This window comes from Rhopalosiphum maidis, chromosome 1, assembly GCF_003676215.2.
Source record: "Rhopalosiphum maidis isolate BTI-1 chromosome 1, ASM367621v3, whole genome shotgun sequence".
Classification (NCBI taxonomy): Eukaryota; Metazoa; Arthropoda; class Insecta; order Hemiptera; family Aphididae; genus Rhopalosiphum; species Rhopalosiphum maidis.
Window position 1 is genome coordinate 80,467,347 of NC_040877.1, and position 24,019 is coordinate 80,491,365.

Below are 24,019 nucleotides of genomic sequence, written 5' to 3' on the forward strand. Positions count from 1 at the left end.
AATTAAACGAGCAATAATTATATAATACATCAATTGAAAACCATTTAAATAGACGTACAATATTATGCATGAGAAACATCGATTCTTTAGTCAAAGAAACGTGGATGAACTATTCAAAACGTGTTGGATACATCATCCCTGCTCATAGTTTATTTTAATATATTTACTTTGCACGAAGTGTTGCTCGTTGTCAACATTGCATATTAAAATTTTGCACCCAGTCTGAAAAAGTTGAATTTGTATAAAGCATTTTCGACATACTTGCCACGTGTATCAAAATGTATACAATACACGATCGCAGAGAACTATAGTATTATCTATAACTAAAAAATGAAACCACATAACTATTTCAACAATTTTGATCAAAAAATTATGTAGACACAATTTATTCCATATTTATACTGTATTATATTATGTAGAAAATACGTGTTCATTTTTAACTGAAATGTAGCATATATTTTTACATAAAAAAATACATTACTTACTGAAACACACAGATAAATATAAGTTTTATAAAACGGCCATTGAAATATAAAAAAAGGAAAAAAACATTAATTCTTAAGACCATTATTAAAAAAAAAAAGTGTTATTTTATCCATTATATTACAATAATACCTTATATTTTTAGTTTTATTTGTTTAGTTTTTTGTTTTTGTGCCAAATCACCCTTGTTTTTTTTTAATTTACATTGATTAAATCAGCTCATGAAAATATTCTTAAGACCACAGGCAAGTGAATGGGAATATATATATATTTGTATTAAAAAAAAAAAAAAAATTGCATTTATCTGGTGGTTTCTGGCAAAATCACAAATTGAAAGTTGCTTCATTTAATACTATTAAAAGATAATCAGATCAGTTGGGTTTCTCTATTAGAAATGATATGAAACAGAAGGGGAAGACTATTAAAGTAAACAGTATCTCATAATTCAATTTATGAGTGATTATGTGCAAAACAATGACAAGGTTAAATCGGGTAGAAACCCATATAAACGGTTTTACTTAAATGCAAGTAAGTATAATGGAAAGAATTATGATTGGTTTAATTTTATACTTTTGTACTATTAACTATTGTCTATTTTATAATCGGTTATGTAGGTTGTAGGTACATTCAAATCTAATCTACTAAAATGTTTGTTTTTTTATAAATCTGTATTAGTGACGTATCCAGAAGTGTGTTGTTTTGGAGTTGGTACAATGAAATCGATTCAGTTATTTGAAAACCAGTACAACTCATTACCAAGTAAATTTCCTGTAGAATAAACTCTCTTTAAACTAATGGTCCAATTCACTGAGCAAAAGGAAAATACTCGTATATCTATGTAAGATTTATATCCACACGTTGGTTTTTTTCTAGAGAAAAATGAACAATATTTTTTATGTATTATGATTAATATTTTTGATTTATAAATTTACTTCAAAACCCTATGTTATTATGGACCTCAGTAATATACAGGATACCACATAAGCAATTACTATTTTAAAATAGTGACAGCAATGTAAACTCCATTACCTCACTACACTAAATTAATAAATTCTCGTGGGCCGTGAGACACTGCGTATATTATGTATGTGTAATGTTATAGTATTCCACTTGTATGCATATGAACCTTTATCTGAGAAATGTATTCTGTACATTTTATAAAATGGAAATATATTCAATAAGTGTAAATTAACTTAAAATATTCAAACCTAATTTTAAAATGCATAAAATGTGTAAAATATTTTTGATTTTTGATTTCAAAAAAAGCTTTTCTTTCGATATATTTTACACATTTTGTTCAAATAATATTGTAATTTATTAAAATTTTTATTATTATTGTTATTTGTAAAAACATAATGATTTTACGTAAAATGATAAGTAATAATTTAAAAACATTTAAATTTATTAGGTTTTCTGTAGAAAATAACTTAGGTATTGTATATAATAAACTAAACTAAAAATATATAATATTAATATTAAATATATATATATTTATATATTAATATTAAATGTTAATCCTTAATATTTTCGTTACCTACTTTAAATACTCTAAAATCTCTTTTCAAAACAACAGAAAATTACCGTGTAATAATATGTATGTGTAGTCATATTGTTATTGTTTACATCATTTTCATTGTCGTGAATCTGTACCGACGCAGTAACGCTTGTGTTTACATAGTCATACACCGTTGAAAACAATAAAACTTGGAACTAAAATTGTGTTTCGTTTATATTTTTAATTTAAGATGGAATATTTTAGTTTTAGACAAAGGTACTTTTCAAACTTTTCATGGCAACTATATATACCTATCTTTATTTTATATCCAAAGTTAAAATATTTGGTGGAATTATACGATAAATTATTTAATTTGTTGTGGTTGAACTAAAGCATGGAAGTTGCTCGTGTGTTATTGTCACTTTATCATAACTTAATATATTGATTAATAGTAATTATAAATAACTGTTTGAGTTTGATAAATTTAAATTCATATTAAACATTTTTATTTATTTATCAGCATGCAAAATAATAAAACGTATATTTAATGTTTTAAATATCGGGAAAAACAATAATTAAAATCATTAATTGAATAGTAAGACATGACCGCGTGAAAAAAGTAGAACTGCTATGACACAATTAAATTTAGCATGTCTAACCGCTTAAAAAATTTAAAAATAATCTTAACATAGTTTTTCTTTTTAATTTTACAAATGTTATAATGTATAAAAATGGATCCAATAAGCAACAGAAATATTTTTCTTAAATAATGATTAAAATAATAAACCATAATAACTTTTTATTTTGAATAATTATCTTTTACATACATGATGATAATTAAGTTAAGCCTTAAATTTTCTCTGTGTATTTTTCTGTTTAGACACAGATCTATATGAATTGGTATATACAAGAAGTTCAATAATATAATATGGATAGGACGTTGAAAAATTTTAATATTATATGTGTATCATTTGATAAATTATTGAGCAAGATTAAAAAAAATGTACCTTCTATAACTGTAATGTAAACAATATTCGACATGTTAAGTTATATAAAAAAACTCGGGAAACAGATATAAAAAAATACTTATCCCTAGAAATATTATTTGATTTTTCATATTTTGAATTTTTGCTTGTTAACAACTATTTAACTTTTACCCAAAATGTCTAAACATTATGTAACACTTGTCTCCTAAAAATAAATAAGAATTTTCAAAGCTCTATTGCCAATATTTTATTATGTGTAATGTACACATCTCTAATACTATAATGTTAAAATCATATCCATATTTAAAAATAATTGAACAATTATTAAGTTTATACCTAAATAATAAATCATTTCAATAAAAATGCTAATTCAATTTAGTTGTTAGTTTTCTAGTTATTATAACCTAACTTAATTTATTTGTTGGCATATGATTAATGAAACGTCAATTTTAAAATCAAGTAATAGATTAATGTAGATTTATAATGAAAACAAATATTAGTTTATCACATAAAGCAAATAGCAATTATTGATTCATATTTAGTATGAATTTAATTTTAAATGGTGCCAATGGATAAAAATTAATACTATAGATAATATCATGAGCGTGTACAGATTTATGGCAAACGAATTTTCCTGCTGGTTGTTTTACTTGTTATTACTACAGTTTAAACAATATCGGCAACACATAATTTCAATTATAGAATTTTATTATTTAATCGTCCGTTAATAGAGTTAACATTTTACATAAACTTACCGCTATTGTTGACGTAAATAGACATATAGTACGTATAATAGCTCTATACATTCGAAATACTGACGGTAAAAAAAATACTTGTATGTTGATGTTAAATTTTTTTTTTAGATTTTCTGGAAAATCAATTTAATTTTAAACACCGTCAAAATATAGGTCGATAAACGTATTAAATAACTGTGTATGCTAAGACCAATAATTTGGGTACCGAGCGTGACACGTACCTATAATATGACTTATACTTTAGTTTTTGCGTAATAATTACAAAAAGACAAAAAAATATTTATTTATATCACATATTATATAAGTATATTAAATAGTAATAATGTAAATTAAAACTACTTTTTTTTTTACTTTAAGTATGAGTACAGAAACTTATTTAAATATCCATAAAGAAATTTGTATACCTATACAAAAACCCGGATGAATCCAAACACTGCATTCTGTGGTAAAATTCTCTTACTTTTAACGAATCCATTCCCTCTTATTATTATAATTATTGCATTGTCCTGAACCTCCGTAATTGTTACTAATTAATATTTTGATACAAGTGTAAAATTGTTTTACCTTCGGCGCTGACTCTAAGGCGCGTTTTGAACTGTGTGGTAATTGTTAGACACAGTAAAAAGGGTTCGAGGATCGAGGACGATAAATTAGTTTTGCTTGGTAAATGTCGTACAGTTGAATAAAGGTCGTGGGCGCGCACGCACAACGGTCCTCCGAACGTGGTTGACGGGATAATGTGCCTATATTCCAAAAAAAGAAAATGAGAATAAAACTCTAGACCGAAAAACTTTTTAAATTACTTTTACCACCCGTACCCAATCCGAAGTTGGACGATCGAGCAACAATCATAATAATAATAACAGCAATGATAATAAATGTTATTATAAGTTTCGTAGGATTTTCTTTTAATCATACCTTAGACCACATGTACCTACTTAAAGTGTTAAAAAAATGCACATATTATACTGTTCGAGTTTAAAGTGAGATATATTACGACTACGAGTGCATTATAATATAGACGATGTGGATTTTTTCTCTGATTTCAATATTATTTTCATCGTATTATACGCTACATGTAACTGTATGTATGTATAATTAAAATACATACCAACATATATTCGCATTACAACGATGTTATGAAATGTATAAAATTCAAAGTATTATTCGCTATTTTAATTAGTTTTTTTTTTATGAACTATTAAAGGTTATTTATTTTTTACATGGGTATTTCTGGAAAAAAATATAAATGAATTTGATGATAGAAGAAGTTTCAATGTGTTTATACTGCACAATGTATTCAAAGAACAACAATTATATGTACTATATGAATAACTTTCCATTAATATGTTGGATAAGAAAATTATTGATAATATATTAGCACATAATGTATAGTTTCTTATTGAAAGAGATGACAACTAGAAGCTTGGTAATACACGAAGTATTTGTCATAACTAACTATTATTGTTTAAGAGAGTATGTCATATACTCATTACTCAAATCATTGATATTGCATTCTATGACATATTTTTATTAGCCATAAATGCAAAAAACATTTACCATAGGGTGTATATAGCATTTTTTTATGAACCATTAAAGGTTATTACTTATTTCAATTTCATAAAGTTATACTCTATAGGTTATTTTTGAATATTAAAATTAACAAATATTATTTAAATTATAATGCAATTAGATTATTATATTTTAATATCTGTTTGGTTTATACTTTCTATATAATATTTAAAAAAAATTGTCACCTTATGACAATATAATAATAAACTCAATATCTTTCAGCAAAATCTAAAATGTTACGAAACGGACGTTTATTTCACAAGACTAAAAACCGAGTTTTTTGATTCTTCGTAGTGTACAATTTACAGTTAACTCATATGACTTTATTATTTGTTTACTGCCTAGTTATATATTCAAAGAAGAATAATTGCGTATCTGAAACGTTTAACTATAACAGATGGTAGAGTATGATAATAATACAATATTATAAATGTATTATACATTTATACTTTATAGTTAATACTATATCTGTATTAAATACTATGACGTATTACATCCTGAACACTATAAATGATGGACTTATTGATTAAAATAGTTCGAAACAATTTAATGTCTTTATTAATTTATTGAATAAGCTGTACAAAATTTGACAAGAAACAAGTTTATGTGGTAATTTTCTAGAGGTGATTTTTTGATATTTTCAATAATTTTCAAAAGTTTATGAAAAAGTTGGTTGTTATTGATAAATATTAAAGACATTTCAGCACGAATGGTTTTGTCTAATTATACAATTATTGTTTTTAGAACTCAATAGTTTATCAATACTTTCAAATATAATTCCACTTCACACAACTCACTATCCTGTGTTAAGATGAGAAAACTCAAAGAGTGATTATTAGATAATCTAGGTGTAGGTAACCTATTCGGCTTTTTATAATTGATATCATATTATATGTAAAAATTGTTTCATGATCATAAAATATATTTTTCAGGTATTTTATCAATATTTACATATTTTACAAGTAATAATACATTTTATAGTACGATATTTGTATTAGTAATGTAAATGTAAGATGCTGTTATCACTTGGTATGTAAGTTTTTATTTTTTCAAAATAAATCAAATAGGATCCAAAGGAAAATAAACGTGTTCATTAAATATATATATTATAATATTATCACAACTATTATATTTTGCATTTATTAATTATTATTTTATGCTATTATAAATTATAATATTATATTATTATTAAGTATATTAAAATTAAAATTGATGACAAATTGAAAATCATAAGACTTATTTATATATATAATATACATCACGCCATTTCTTTTCCAACTGTAAACCTTAAAAGAATGTAATTCCAATTTGACCACGAAATGAAACAATAAGATCTGTAATTTTAACTTGAGAAATAAGAGAATAAGGTCAACATTCCTTTTGAATTCCCAAGTCAATAGACAAAAAGGAAAGTCATAAAACGTATTCGACACATTGATCTATGTTTTCCAAAAGTCTAAGCTTTATCCTTAACCAAACTTGAGTAGCACAAACTATGTAGGTATGTTTTTTTTCAACATAAAATCAGTACAACTTTTTGGTTGGCTACTTTAGCTGATATTTGTAAATTATATTTTATAAAAGCGTAGGTCAGTTACCTAACCTAACGGCTAAGACTAGAGTGCGGATTGTTTGCACTAAAAAGTATCAAAATATGCCATATTATACTCGTAATATGCAGTCAAATTTGTAAAAATACGCAATTTTAATTATTATCATCACAATTTTATGTATTTTAATATTATAAAAAAGGTTTTGTAAATTAATATATTTTTTAAATTTAATTTAACATTAAAATGAATAAAAATAATAAAAAATATGCAACAAGTAAACTAGAAAATGTTAATAATTTACATCACAATTTTAAAAAATATATTAAAAGTTTGTGAGTTAAATGTTAATAAATTTATTGACATTTTATTTATTATTAAAATGAATGACCATATACATTTCTAATTTATTTTCAGTGAAGCTGTGACGTTTAATTGCCATTGCATGATTAGACATTGAGAACGATCGTTCGACGTCTACCGAAGTGATTTGACCATATTTGAAGCAACTGAGTATTGATAGGTCTTGATAAATATCATCAAGTTGATCTTAAGTTTATCTAATATTTATTTCAATTATTATTTTGTATATTTTTGATTCTTCTACTCGAAAAAATATTATTTTATACTTTTTTTTAATTTTGCTACTGTGCACAATACATTTTGATTTTCGTAAAAATATGCAGAAATATACAATGACTATAAAATATGCCGAAATATTCAAAAAAAAAATGTTGCCAATAATTTCAAACCAATATGATTCGTATAGATTATTGATCAAAATTCAAAAATTTTAAAAGGAAAAAAATATTATACAATTGCATAGAAATCCGTGCTTTAGTTATAACTAAGAAATCTAGTGGATTTTAAATTAATATTCTTGTTATTATTTGGTGTGAGTAGATATAATAAAATATATTTAAGAACATTTTTAATGTAGTATAATTTTAATACACATTGGTTGATGTACAATAATCGAGTATACAAATCGAAAATATAATGTTTACAATAATTTCCAACAAGTTTATATAATTAATAAACCTGAGTGTAAATACTTACTCCCGTATATCTAGATTCTGAGCTATGAATGCATTAGCTTAATAATGATATTTGTTTTTTTCTTTTTTCTTTATTATTTTTGTGTCTTTCTTCAACTATATTAGCAAAAATTATGAAAATGTTTACAAGAACCAGTTTTTGACACAATCAAATCTGTCTCTATTATTAATTTAAAAATAAATTATAAATATCAATATATATATATAATAAGCTTACAGACGGTCTTCGATCGGAATTTATTTTCATAAAGATGCAATAATATGCCATTGAATTCAATTTTAACAATTATATTATTAAAGTGACCTACCTACTTAATAACAAAGTACACTTGATACCTACAACTATACCATGGTACAACTTCCCGGATGATTTTTAATGTAAAATTGTATTTAGTCACGTAATTTAGTGCTAAAAGTTTTATTATAAAAATTAAACAGAAAGGTTGTCATAAAGATCTTAATTGTAGGAAGTTCACAAAAACCAGCCACAGGTGCAACCAAATGTTCAATGTTCAAATTATGGGTAAATTTTCTGACCCTTCAATAAATATTTTATACAAAAGTTGTTGTTTTTACAGTTTTTTTTTACAATTTAAATTTAAATTTGTCATCGCATATTACAAATGTATTTCAAGTAGTTACCGTGTGATGTTTTATGATAAACATACTTTTATTTAAGATTTAATATAATTAGCTATAATTTGACTAGGTTTACATAAATGTATTAAGATATATATTTATATATTTATTAATCGTAATAATTCTAATTTAAAGTTTAGTAAACTTATAATTAAAAACGTATACCTAATTTAAAGTACTGAGTATTTACCAGATAACCTATGTATTTTTATTTATTCACTGAAACATGGATTCATTCTTAAATTTAATTAAAAGAATAACATTTTAAATTAGCATTAATGCATAATATCACGTTGTATAAACCTGCTGTGGACCTATGGTTCTATATTAGTGTTCTCTAATTTTAATATTATAGTGTTTTAGTATTTTAATATATATGCTCTGTTTACTTGAAAAAATAATTTTTATGGTAGTAAACATATGTATTAAAAAAAATAAATAAAAAACATACTCAACAATAGTTTTATGAAAACTTATACTCATCAGTATAAAATCTTAAGTACTTAGTGATATAATGATATATATATATATATATATATATAATATCTATTCATAAATTCATAATATATGCATATAAATATCAATATATCAAATAATCCTCGTTCCCACACGTCTATAAAATAAAATACACGAGTGGAAAAGTTTCTAATTAAAACTGAATAACATGGACGGGCAACATTCACGAAGAACGGTGGCAACAAGAAACTACATATTTATTACATATCAATCCATTCTAGATTTTAATGTCATTAAATAAAATTTCATTTTCATTTTTTTTCACCAATATTTAATATATTTACCTACATATTATACTTACGAGTACATAATATAATCAGATTTTTTAAAATATTAAAATAAAAAAAATAATTTTAGTATACATCTTTAATTTATCTCTTATAATATTCAAATATTTTACATTTTTAATTTAAACCTCAGGAAAAAGTAGCTTTCAATAAAATATCCACATATAACCCAAACACAAGAATATAAAAATAAATACGGTCATTATGTCATTCTATCAAGAAATGTTTAGTTTATTATAATCATCATGAAGTATTGAGGTGTAATTTGGATGATGGATCTTAAGATTCACCTTATCTGAAGGTAAAATATTTTCTTGTAATATAGAACTGGAAAAAGAAGGTACAATTAATAAACATCGTTCATTAAAAATTTAGAGGTACCAATTAAAAATTCTAAAAATATGTGCTTTTTGTTGATTTTAGGGAAAATATTAAACTTGAAAGATAGATCTTTCCATGCGCCAATGAGTGCTACACATTAAAGTCCTTTAAAATATGAAAATTTGATAAAAAATTATATATTATTTTTGATATACTATGTATTATATTATCTATGAGTATGATTATACTATGGTCGTGTGTGTTAGGAATCAGTATTTATAGGTTATTTGTATTTTATCATTCTTAATTTTTAAAATCTGGTCTATTGGTATGGGTTTGTCTATATTAATTTGATAAACATATCTCAATGAAGAAAATATACTTAAATCATCTATTAAAAATAGTATTTTCTAGCCTTAAAATATTAATAATGTCTCAATAAAGAATAATTTCTGTTTTTTAGATATTTTAAAATAATAATATATAAGTATTGTTAATTATTGTTTAAAAAATATACTTATTTTGAATCAACTTAATAGTGACTAATAGTCTTGTTAGCTTACTAGGTTAGCTGTTCATCTTAAAGCTTAAAAATGAAAAGCATTAAATGACGCAGTGACTAAAAACGTTAAATAATGTAATTTTGTTTTTTAAATTGTTTTATGTATCCTTTCAAATACATCATTCATTATAATCTATTGACTAATAGTTTAATTATTTGTATTACTTATTAGTTTCTATAAAATACTTTGATAAGTAGGGGTAAGGGTATTTATTCAACCTTAAATTTCTTGGACACGCTATTGATATACTTAATTAAGTAAAATCTAGTACCTATTATAGTAGAGTATCTCGAAACCATAACTTAAAATTAAAAAAGCATTTGTAATAGGCTAAACATTTTATGAGTTTTATTTTAAAATCTTAATAAAGAATAACAGTTCTCCGTAAATGGAAATTATTAAGGGGAATTTGGTTTTAGAATGTCTTAATAACAATATCATTTAACTACTATAATTTATTATTTTTAATTAAGAACACTGTCTTATACATTCATTTGTCCTACCTTTATCATAATTAAAACTTCGAGTGCGTAATTTATACTTAATTTCAATAATTTGAATTTATATTTTAGCATATAAATATGAAAAGGTTATAATATTTGTTATCGCTAAGCTTAATTTACAAAATACAATTCCAATATTTTAAATTATGATTAAATATATATATAAGTATATCAAGTATTAACTTTCTTAATTATAACGTTAGGTAGTTAATATTTTATGCGTTTAATTTATTAACTATGTACCTATATAATATGTATAATATAGAAGAATAAATAAAACTAAAGATTTTATAATTTGGATATTAACTAATATTAATTTAAAACCGAATATACATTGAAAATAAAGAGGATAAGTAAATAATTCAACAAGATTTTGTACCAATTTTTATTATTATATTATTTTATATAGCGATAAATCAATTTAAAAAAATAATGTATAATGAGTCATGATTTATAATTTTTTTTTCTGTAATTGAATACAATAGGTAGTTAAATTCGAGGAATTTTATTAGCTAATATTAGTATTTAAAATTAATGCTAAATGCTAATTCTAACTTTAATTAATCTTATTTTAATGTTCATCTAATTTATTAAACTTATAATTTTACATTGTTTATAATGATTACATGCATATATTCTATAATGACTTTAATGACATAACTAAATGTCTAGTTACTTTGTTCTTGATAATTACAACAATAATTGGGCCTATGTTTATAACACATCAGGCTACCGATCACAATCTTATCTAATTTTAAGTCTTAAAAATAGTTGTACAAAGTTAATTTAACTTTAAAGGTTATTAATACTCATATTTTATTTAACCTTACCTTGTACTACATTACAAGAGTTCAAGTAGGTACTTATAAATTAGCAGCTAAATTAATGAGCATGTTAAACATTTTATATTTCAATTTATTAAATTAACATTATATCAATTTAAAACAAAAACTTTTTGAACTTTTTATTTTACATTTTGATATATATCAAGATTTTAATACGATGATTTTAGTTAAATTTTTAAAGCTAAGAATATGATTGTAACTATTTTGATTTATTGCTATTTTAAATCATTGAAAATAATTATTTCAGTGGTATGACAACATTCAAATTAAATAGAATAATTATTTTCAAATATTTTTATTTTTTCCTTAAAAATATGCATTTTTACATGTATAAATGACAACAGTGTTGTTTTATATTTATGTAAATTCTTCATGGATAAAAACTTATTAAGTGTTTAAATTTAGAAGAAATACTGAAATTAAAAAATGTAATAAAAATTGCACTTATCATTTTGATAGAAATCAAGCCAAAAGCTTTGTACATATTATGTTACTAAAAGGTAGTGATTGTTTTTTAAATTATTTCACAATGAACTTAAAATATAAGCCATGAATGAAAACTAAAAAACGGTTTAATTATTTAAAACTATATTTTTGTTTGTAAATAATAAATTAGAGGGAAAAAAATTATATTTATTATTACTCTGTTTATGTTGTCAATATAACAGATATATACACTTATATAATATATATAATTTTTTCATATCATAAATTGTAATATTTTATCATAATAATTAAAAATTACAATATCTAATTATTAATGCATTTATTATTTCTGTATTTCCCGTTGTAACTTATGTTTTAATGGATCTAATATATATATATATAATATAAATGCAAATATGAATCATATTATTAACTCAATTTATAAATTATTAAATAATGAGTTTAATTGTTCGTGGATTTTAAATCAAATGCAATTATACAAATGGACACTTAACTAATAAAATATCCGTGGCTTAAAGTTTTTGTGATTTATGCGCATTATAGAAATAAACTATGGTGGTACCTTAAAAAAATTGAAATTTTAATAAATAATGCTGTGTGTATAACTGCGTAAGCTAAGAATTATAAGATTATTCACGTAGTTTACAAAACAAAGAATATGGTATGATATTACAGAAGTTTTATAGGTACTATTTTATTCCACAGAAATATTTATTCAGTCAGTTGAATTTATTTGCAGTTTACTTTTATAAAATAAATAAAGGATTGTACTGATATTTATTTATAGGTATATCTATATTATATTATACGTGTAACTATGTATGTGCACAGTCGTGAATGAATGCGAATAGTAACCGGTGAATGTCGACATAAACCTAAATTGTTAGTGAATGTCGACAATTAGATAAAAACTGCGTTGCGTGCATTATTGAATCATAATACCTATATTGCAAACACAATTTTTATTTCAGTAAAAAAAAATACTTAAACACTTAATTTGTAATTGACATTTACCATAATTGTAATGTGTTTGCTTTACACGATACGAAATCTTTTGGACCAACCAATAGATTAAAAAAATAAATTAAAACAAAAATCTGACTTCAAGTACTAGCAATTAAAATATGTCAGAGCATAGTAAGTGTTTTCTAGATCATGTATAAATTAATTTGACATATATTCCCACCCAAACGTTTATTGTGAATAAATTGATCCTAAAATTATTTTAACCGTTGCATTAGATACTTTAATATAATATAAAACGATTTTTAATACACATCTGCCAAAAATAGTTTTGTACATCCATGTATCAGTTTCTATCGTGTAAATACGAACACTTTATATAAATCTATGTAATTTTCAACTGTAGGAGTCGCGTCTGCGCGTGATCTATTAAAAAAAATATAAACAAGTAGAATAAACATGTTTCAATTGCAAAAAAAAAAGAAAAAAAGTTGTAAATATAGTGAGGTTTTGTATGATAAAAGTACCATGAAAGGTATTCAAGTATATTTGTTTATTTATATCAGTATTTCCCAATCTTTGTTTTACTCAATACTCCTTTTGAGTTTTAAAAAATCTTACACCACTTTATCCCTAATACATTAAAAATAATTACAGTTTATAATCAACAATTTAATTTAATAAAAAACAAAACTCTACAAACAATTTTCATTTTTATACACTAAATTTTTATAGTGTGTATACATTTTATTTATACCTACACATTATATTGCAATAAGTTATGATTATGAACAATAAAAATGAAAGTCACAATAAAATCGGGACGATTCAGGAGGAAGCCTCCTTAGCACCCCCTTCATTAAAACGCCCCTTATCAAATTTAAAAAAGCCTACAAGAGGCAGTACTCACCGCCAACTTTGAAAATCACCAAAGCATAATTGTTATTTAAACTTAAAATAAGTTTTAGTAAATGATTTGTTGTTTTAAATTAATTTAATAACTAGCACATATATAATATTGTTAAAAATATTGTGTATTATAATAGGTAAAATGTGGAAATATAGTATGATCATCCTAATCATCACATATCATCACGTGATACAGTATAGATAGAAATATAATGTGAAAAATAAATTATTAAATATGAATATCGAGGGATAAATAAATATATAAATATATATATATATATATATATACATACATATTATTTTGTAGAAGATTAAATTTAAAAATGATACGCTCATGCTACACACAACAGATATTTTACACGTAAAGTGATATTATAATATGTACACCGTACATATAATAAGTGAAAACATAATATATATTGCGTATTAAAGAACATTTAATCTATTTAATATTGTACATTTTCAAAAATTAATTAAACCAATCCATGAAATAAAATTAATATTTATATTTATCTTTATTATAAACTTAGCGTTGGTGCAAGGACTGATCTTTAATTCATATCTTTAAGCTATAGACAACAATCATTTTCTAAACCAAAGAAAATGTCTCAAACGTGGGTAAATAGGTTTATTTTTTTTATTTTTCTTTTTCTTTTTCTTTTAAGAAATGTATTTTAAAACATACATATTTCTTTACTTTGATTAGAAAAAAAAGTGTAAATCTGTCTGCAAAAGTGTGAATTATTAGCCTAAATAAAAACGACCAAGTAAAAAATTGAAAGAACAAAAGAAAAGTTGGTGAACATAAGAAATAATTTTTGTGTCAGAAACAGACATAATAAGTAAAATATCTGGAAAAAAAGAACCGAAGTTTTTAAAAAAAAAAAGATATTTTATTTTCGAAAAGTATAATATATAAATCTATAAAAATTCTTTTGATGTGTCTTACCTTAGGTTTAAATTTTAATATTTGTCTTTAGAAATGAAACTAGAATATACTTGTGAAAGGCTGAAAAAATCATTTAAAATACTAAAACACAGCAGGTATTGCTTTGTTAAAAAAAAAAAAAATAAGACGTTGATTTTTTTGTCTGCATATTACAAATGACTTCATAATTTTTAGTAATTTAGAATTATTTTCAATAATAGCGATTAATAATTATATGTACTGCAATTATAATTTTACATCATATAATTATTTATTAATAAATACACCGTATTTATAGCATTTTCAATATAAAAAATTTACAAGATATATCAGAATAATATGTATGAAAGTTTATGATATCAGGTCCTTATACAAATATAAATAAAAAATGAATGAACTTAAATACTCAAATTAACATTAATTGTTTTTATATTGGACATCACCTTTTGAACAACAAAAATACTAAAACACTTCAATAATCAACTTTAAGTGATAGTTTTTGGTAGAAAATTAGATTAATGAAGCATATTTGCTAGAAAGTCAAAAGTAGTACAATTTTTAGTATTTTTCTTAATAATCAGGAAATTAACAAAACACAGTGAAAAACGGAAATTTAATATCTTAACACCTACAGTTTTCAACAAAACCAATTTTTTGTTGTATTTAAAAAATAAATAAGCTCAAGTACTCAAAACTTTTTCCAGATATTTATATTGACAGTTTTTAGAAATTATATAGTTTTTAAAGTATTTTGACACTTTTTATGCTATAGAAATTGACGATAAAAATTTTAATTATCAAATTTTTTTTTCGATTTATAATTATATAATTTTTTATCTATCTATAAAAATAAATAAAAATGTAATAAAAATACGTAATAATACGATTATATTATTATCTTATTATCTATTATATTATATTATATTATTTAAATAATAATAATATAATTTAGATTCCAAGTGGAGCGATTAATTGATTAATATATTGATTTTAAAATTATGTGTGTGTGTTTTTTTTTTGTCTGTCATCACTTTTTAAAACAGTTATAGTGTGTTTCAATTTTAACATTTTTTTTTTCTATCAATATTTTATTATAAAAAATTATTCGCTGTCAAAATTCTAAAAAAATAAATTATTAAATCCCGTATAAGTTGAATTTATAATCGCATAAAATATTAAAAATAGGCTAATTCTTTTTTTTTTGAATTTGAATTTGGATAAATCACATATTTTAATAATGAATAAAATTATGATATTAATTACTTGATGGTTGAATTACATTACTCCTGGGAATTTAAAACTTTTACAGACTTACGTATAATTTTACATTGTGACATTTTCTAAACATAAAAATTAATATTTTGATTTTATTTATCTGTAAATTATACCATAAACTAGTGGTTCTTAACCCTTTTTGAATGACGGAATACTTAACGTTTTATAAGATTTTCGCGGAACACCGCCGTAAACTACAACAGTAATTATATACATTTTTTTTAATTTTTAAATATTTTTTTACCGATTTTAAAATTTTAACGGAGCACTTATACCAAGTCCACGGAACACCTAGGTGTTCCGTCTGTGGAATATTGGTTGAGAACCAATGAACCACTGCCACAAACCAACGCAAACTTATTTTACGGTAAGCTGTATTGACTGAAAAGTTAATAACAACAATATATAATTGTATAAATTATATTTATTCTTATGATACTATTTAAACATTAATAATACAATAACGTATACACACTGATAAATTATTAAATTCAAATTTAATAGAGATACCTATTGAAATGACCCAATCCGTAGTTTGTATCTACTATACAGCAGAGTTGTACTATCTTCCCCATATTTTTTTAGCATTGCTTTTAAACTAATTTATTTTACTATTAATATTTTAGTGAGTATATATTTTTTTTTTTTTTTTTTTGGAAATATTTATTACGTAGATAATATCTTAAAAATAATCTGCAATACTTTTTTTTTTGTTCTTCTTGATTATAAAAAAAGAACTGAGAACTACTATCAAAAATAACCACCAAAGTTAAGATAATTGAAGCATTTTTACTACCCCAAAAGATGACGATTAACTAAAATAATAACACACACATTCTGTAAGATCAATAAACTCATCGCCACGCTCAAAATTAAAAAAATACGTAATGCATAACATTATAATTATTTGAAAATTGTATACATAAATAGTGTATACTCATTATTGGCAAACAAAACATAATAATTTTATGGACAAATATATTTCTTTGTTAATTATTTTTTATAAAAAAAAAAATATATAAAATACTAAGATTATAGTCAGTATTTTACAAAAGTATACAATATTTATGAACAGGTTTATACAATACGATGTTTTTTTATGAATTTCAAACCCAATATCAAATGGCCTAAATGCCTAACGACATAAATTAAATACAGGTATGTATTTAAATTATTTTGCAGCTACGACATACATAATAAATAATCCGACCAGATACAACACATTTGGTAATGCGTGTGTATATTATGGTTAAGGTATATTGTATGTTTCTGAATATATATGTATGATTTATACTTTGAACCTATGCTACTCTTATATACTATTATGAGTGGATATCCATTTTATAACACATTTTTATGCCGGGAGAGCTAAGGTTCTTTGAAGAACCGAATACACGAAGATAGACGAATATATTTTAGGAAAAAAAAACAATTTTATTTTTCGTTCTAAATAAATTTAATTTTACGGGAGATTCAAACATGATCCATATGCTTTTGACAAACGTGTAATATATTAATGTGTATTATTTTTTCAAATTGCGGTACCCAAATATGTATAATAGTAATACACATTCATATTCATATCTCACGTATGACAAAAACTATACAACAAAATAACGATATAATAAAGTATAATAACATTAATAACTCTTTAAATAATTTGAAAATGAAAACAGATCAAAAGTGGTTTTATTTTATTCATCCAACACATTTTGCAGAAAAATATAAAGAATATGAATTATCAATTTTAAATTCGGTAGAGAAATTTAATTACACATTACACATAATTATTTCAGAAATTACAACGAATACATTTATACATAGCTGAAATGAATAAATCATAAAAATGAAAATACGCTATTACAGATCAATGTCAACACTCTTAAGTATAGCAGCTAGTAAATTTATTAGGTGTTGTTGAATATAGAACTTTTGATAAAAATGCCCTACGCTAAAAGTTTGGATCATGTAATATATAATTTAATGAAAGGCGTGCACAGATCGTATTTTAAGAATATCATTGTAGCAAAACTACAAACGTTTGAGAAAAAATTTTGAAAATATATTATTGTTAAATGCTGTAGTTTTTAAACTTCGTAACATAAATAATGTAAACTAATGGTATAACATGATCTGTATTTAGGATGGCTTAACAAATTTGAAGATGTATCGTTTATTTATATATAGGTACATAGTATTTTTAATATATCATACCCTATAATAGAGCTGTAATTATATATTTTCGAACTTCAATTTAATTTAATCCATAAATTTATAGGCATATAATAATAAAATTCCTCAAATAATTCAATTAAATTTAAAAAAAGCTAAAATTTTAAAAGAAAATAAGACTTAGAAAAAATAAGAACATACGATTTTACAAGAAACATATTATTTAATAATAAAAAAAAACACTAAGGATACGAATAGAATTAATTTGCAAGTAATTATTAAACAATTCAATAACAAAGGTAACATCCGTAAGTAATAAGATTTTATTATAGGTATTTATTTTCGTACAATAGTGTAGCTGTAATATAATTTCTACAAAAAATTCGTTTTCGTTTACACATGGGAACGTAAATATTATTAGTATTTCGTACACTATCCACCTTAATAGCATAACAGTTAATACAACAGACGGACGTGTACGTATTAGATACCTCACGGATTTCGTTGTCGGAATCTACTTTTTACATACCCACCTACCTATTTAAGGATATTCAGATGTTAAAATATATCCACAATATCCAAAAACACAAAAATAAAATAAAATAACAGTCTTACATGAATATTTATTTAAAATTAGATGTAAGAAATACAAAATAAAAATTGAAAATAATTAATCCATTTTTTCTAAAACTTATTTTCGAAAGATTATAATACTATGCGTAAGTATTCCGAAAAAAATAAATTTTTATTCAAATTCAAATATCTTAGGCTAATATGTATATTGTTTAATTTTCAACAATGTAGAACAGACAGAGAAGGAGTATGGACGCGGGGTGATATGATGACTTAATTTAACCCGTTTACGATGGACGTATTTTTTAAATAAACAGTATTGTATAACTTATAAGTTATATAGGCTGTATAATAGCTTCGTCACGAACATCGTTATTACATTATACACCATAAGCGTATGTACACGTGGGCTGTGAGCATCACTATAGCTGCCAAGTTTTCGGTCCATTTAAAGTTTGCCGATACGTGGTCCGGTAAAGTTTAAGTGTATTTGAATCTCTTTGACATACCCTTACCACCACCAACTCATCGGCCAATGCTCCGCCATTATTCGTTCGACTCACCCCACGTTTTAGCGGTAGATATTTTTCCCAGAGGAATTTTTATCCATGTAGTTAAACGGATCAAATGCTTTACTGATTCTCTTTAATTTTATATGATTATGTATAGCTTTATTCATCTAACAAACCTTCATAAAAATCATCTTAGTTTAAATATGATAACTATCATTTTTATCTATTCGAATTTTTTTTTTTTATCAAAGAAAAAATTCGAGCATAATACTATATTATCGTCTAAGTATAATTTTTTTAATTTAGTTTAAAATTAATAATAGACACAGTGTTTTTTCTTATTAGACACATAACATTATAGTCGGGTCCCAGATAATAATTTTTTTTGATATGTTATTTACGTACAGGAATTTTGGACTGAGATTACTTACTGATGTAGTATTTTAATGTCATTATTATCGCATTAATAATCAGATAAATGGTTGTGGTTTATCGTTTAGATACTGTTTATAATAAACCCAATATAAGTCACAATTTACACAGATAAGTCTAATGTTCTTAACGATGACATTTTAAAAATCAGTGATCTTAAAGTTAATATTTTGCAGTCATAAACAGAATGAAAAATTATGAAAATATCATATTTATAATTTTACATTAACTAAACATAAACAATTATGCAATTTTATTTAAATGTTTGAAATATGGTGGAAATGTACAAAAGTTCATCATTATTCAGCATAATTTTTAACGTGATCATTACTCAGTTCCAACGTCAATACTTTATGAAAAGTATTAACAATTTTTTTTTAAATTAAAGCCATCAAGAATACCCATGGAAAACTAAAGAAAATAATATGTAAAGATACTAACAATATGGTAGTTTTTCGTTGATTATGATATTTTATTAGTAGACACGATAAAATTAATAATATTTATGTCTACTCAACGGCTATCTACTATTTTTTCTAAAATCCTCTAAATCTATTTACAAAAAAAAATACTATCAAAAATTCATTTTATTTATGAATTTATTACTAATGAAATAAAAATAAAAATTTTATTCCTGTATATGATTAAAAAATAGTTGTATTGTTTTCATGTATAAAATATACATTTTAAGTAGCTACATATATGATATAGTATAATGAGATGTATAGATGTGACATTTCACTGTTGTACCATTTTTTTTTTATTTATTATATACTATCCTTTATAAAAAATGACAATATTATATACCTGCAGCATTTTTGCTTGTGTCGAATAAGGTTATAGAACATATGTTCATGCATTTAATTATTTGATAAGCGAACATTAAAAAAAAAAATGGGCTTGTAGGTAATTCTCAAGTGTAAAGTAGGTGTCAAATGTCAAAAGGGACATAGCGATAAAAAGAAAAAAAATAATTAATACTAACATTAGTAAAAAAAAGTTTTAAATTATATAATTAATATAATATTACAATTTACAATTGATAGTTATAAACGTAGTCTCCACCTCAGCTACTATAACTTATATATGGACAAAAATATCTGCAATGAAGTAAAGTATTATTAAAATAAACTTGTACCACTACTATTATTTTATTATCCAATTTAAAATTGTAACTGCTTCTTAAATCATTTGTCTGATATTAATATATTATATATTATAATAAACATATATCATGCTTTAAAATTTTTATATTAATACTGGTGGTTTTGAAAAAGCCATAAATAAAGTGGGTTTTCTAGTATTAATAAATACAATAATATCTCTAATTTATTATTACGGTATTATAAGACATTGGTGTCTGTTAATGTCAATAAATCTAATAAAAATATTATCAACTATCATATTAACTCACTAATAAATGCATTGGCATAACAGTACATTATAGATCACAACCATAACATTTTTGTTTAATACAACAAAGTATAGTGGTGGATACGACATATATTATAATACCTACTCAATTTGGCACAAAAACGAATCCGTTCGTTGGTAGACAAATCTTTTTTGGCTACTATGCAGCCTAACGGTTAACGAGCTTCGTAATGTATGTGGTGTTCTAAACATTATGAATATTATACTGACTGTGGCAGTATTATTCGACAAACGTAAATGCGGTCACCCGTAATTGTTATTACAAAATAATTACAAGATATACGTATACATATTATATTTAATGTTTTAAAGTAAAAAATATTGTCCATATTTTATGAATTGCAAAAATATTTGTATCTTTAATACACCAATAATATAATTTTTCATTTCTCATTTTTGTATATTATACCTATAGGTAGGTATTTGTTATAAGTTAATAATAAAAGTAGTTATTATTGATTTTTATTAGTTATAATAAAAGTACATTTTATGTAAACATTTTAAACTTCAATATTCAATGAGTTATAATTTATAATTCAATATTATATTCTATAATAAACAAAATAGGTTATATTCAAAATGTTTTAATAGTACTATTAAATAGTGTAATATAATGATCGATGATATTACTATAACTTCTCTTAACGTCCAATGTTTCATAACTGTTATGGAAATTATAATAATGTCAGAAATTCAGAATATTAAAATTAAAAATAATATAATTCAACTGGATTAGGAATTGGACTCGTATTTTTATTTATACCAAAATAAAATTTTAATTCTTTTACATAACTCACCATTATTTCAAACAATATTCGTTAATATTTACTTAGTTACATCTTTAAAATTGATATATTCTTAAAATTATATAAGCAATAATTTAATTTCGCATATAATTATGAAAAATAATTAATATTAACATTTATGATTCATATCTACACGATAAAGAGCAATAATTAAGTTAAAATTAACACAATATTAAACTAAAACATGGATGATTTACTTATCTACCTAAGTAAACAGTCAAAGCTATAAAATTAAAAAAAAAATCGTATTGAAAAATTGTATAGAATTTTATAAAAAAAAATCTAAAATATACGATTAAAATTATTGTTTAAACTCAATTATAACTCATTGATCGCAAGTACCTATAATTTTATTCTAATACAAGCTTATGTATGTACGAAAAATAAATATTAGTACCAAAGCATAATGCTTGTTAAATAATTTTCTTTCACTCTAGCGTTTTATATTTTTATCGTTTATTTTTTTGAATTAATTTATGATAATAAATCTTTAGGTACTTATAGGTATTCATAATCACGATTTTTTATTTTTAATAGATATAAATCATACATATAACTACAATGACAATTTGTTTCTGTCACATTTTTTTTTCAGCATAGTTATTTTTTTTTTTGATTTTTTTATTGATATATTTATAACAGGAAATTCATTGAAAATTAATCAATAAGTAATATTTTTCAGTCTTTATAAAGTTAAAATTATTTGTTTAAATCCATTATTATATTATGTGCCTAGGGTATTGAATTGTATTTAACGTGGTGACAAAATTAATCAATTATTACTTGTACAGCTTAATAACAATTATAACGAATTTAATTTAATTATATTATTTTTGAATTTAATACGGATAATTTATTTTTACTAAGCTAACCGAATTTTAACGTAATTTTTATGAATATGTCAAAAGTCAACATTTTTAACTATACATAACTACTAATGATAATTCAATGGTGTTTAAAATACGCATTTATAATTAAATTGTTTTTATGAGTGACCGTAATATTCTCCAAGAATTCAATCTAAATATTCTGTGGTAATTATAATCGCATTAATCATTTAAAAAAAAAAAACACAAAAAAAAAACAAAAATAAACAATAAAATTCCACACGACGTATATACATATTAAATAGATAGGTACACAAATTTAAACAATTATTTTTTCTATTGATTTTTCATAGAAAAAATGTATTTAAAAATCAGCAAATTAATGACTATATAAATACAAATTAAATGTATTCATGCTTATTCACATTATTCACATATCGATTATAGTAGCTATCAAAAATTAATAATTATCCTACATACCATTCTGTAATTGTATAAATGTAATCATGTCAGATATATTTTTGTCTATAAATATTTTAACCCCCCCCCCAATTAAGAAAAAAAAATTTGTCTATAAAACAAATACTTCATATCAATTAAAAATGAACTCACTCGATTACGATCGTTTTACAATTTTCCGGAAAATTTTTTATTTGCCAACCAACAAAATAAATACTATGATTACCGCACAACACCACGAAGAGTAAAAGCGAGTTGGATGTCTCCTTTCATGAAAAATAATAATAATAAAACACTAAAATAAATGTAATAAAACGAAAATCTCTCGTAAATTACCAACACAATAAACACGCGATATCTACATCGGGGCGAAACGCGCGTAGAACCGCAACGATTACATGCACGGCACACGGTCGGTACGCGAAAACTGTCGGTGGTTTCCGCAAACCCAAAACTGTGTGTCGGGTGGCGACGAGTATTTTGAAATCGATTATCGCCGTTCGCCATCTATCCCGAAACAATCAAACCATTCCGATTCGGCACCCCCGAACATACCCTCGTTTAAGTCGTATTCGCCACCATACAAAACATTGTGGTTGTTGTTGTTATTGTTATTATTATCATTATTATTATATATCGTAGGTAAATTTGTTTAGTAAACCTTGTTTTACTTGCGGCGATAGAGTGAAATTATAAGACCGGAGACTTA

At 23.5% G+C, this 24,019-nt stretch overlaps 1 long non-coding RNA gene across 1 annotated transcript in view; it reads right to left on the minus strand.

The window, feature by feature from the left end:
* Positions 1 to 23,717, minus strand: part of LOC113556657 — a 216,655-nt gene extending 192,938 nt beyond the window's left edge. The window contains exon 1 of the long non-coding RNA XR_003405539.1: positions 23,464 to 23,717. This is a non-coding gene — a long non-coding RNA (uncharacterized LOC113556657). The remainder of the gene's footprint in view (positions 1 to 23,463) is intronic.
* Positions 23,718 to 24,019: the final 302 nt, after the last annotated feature.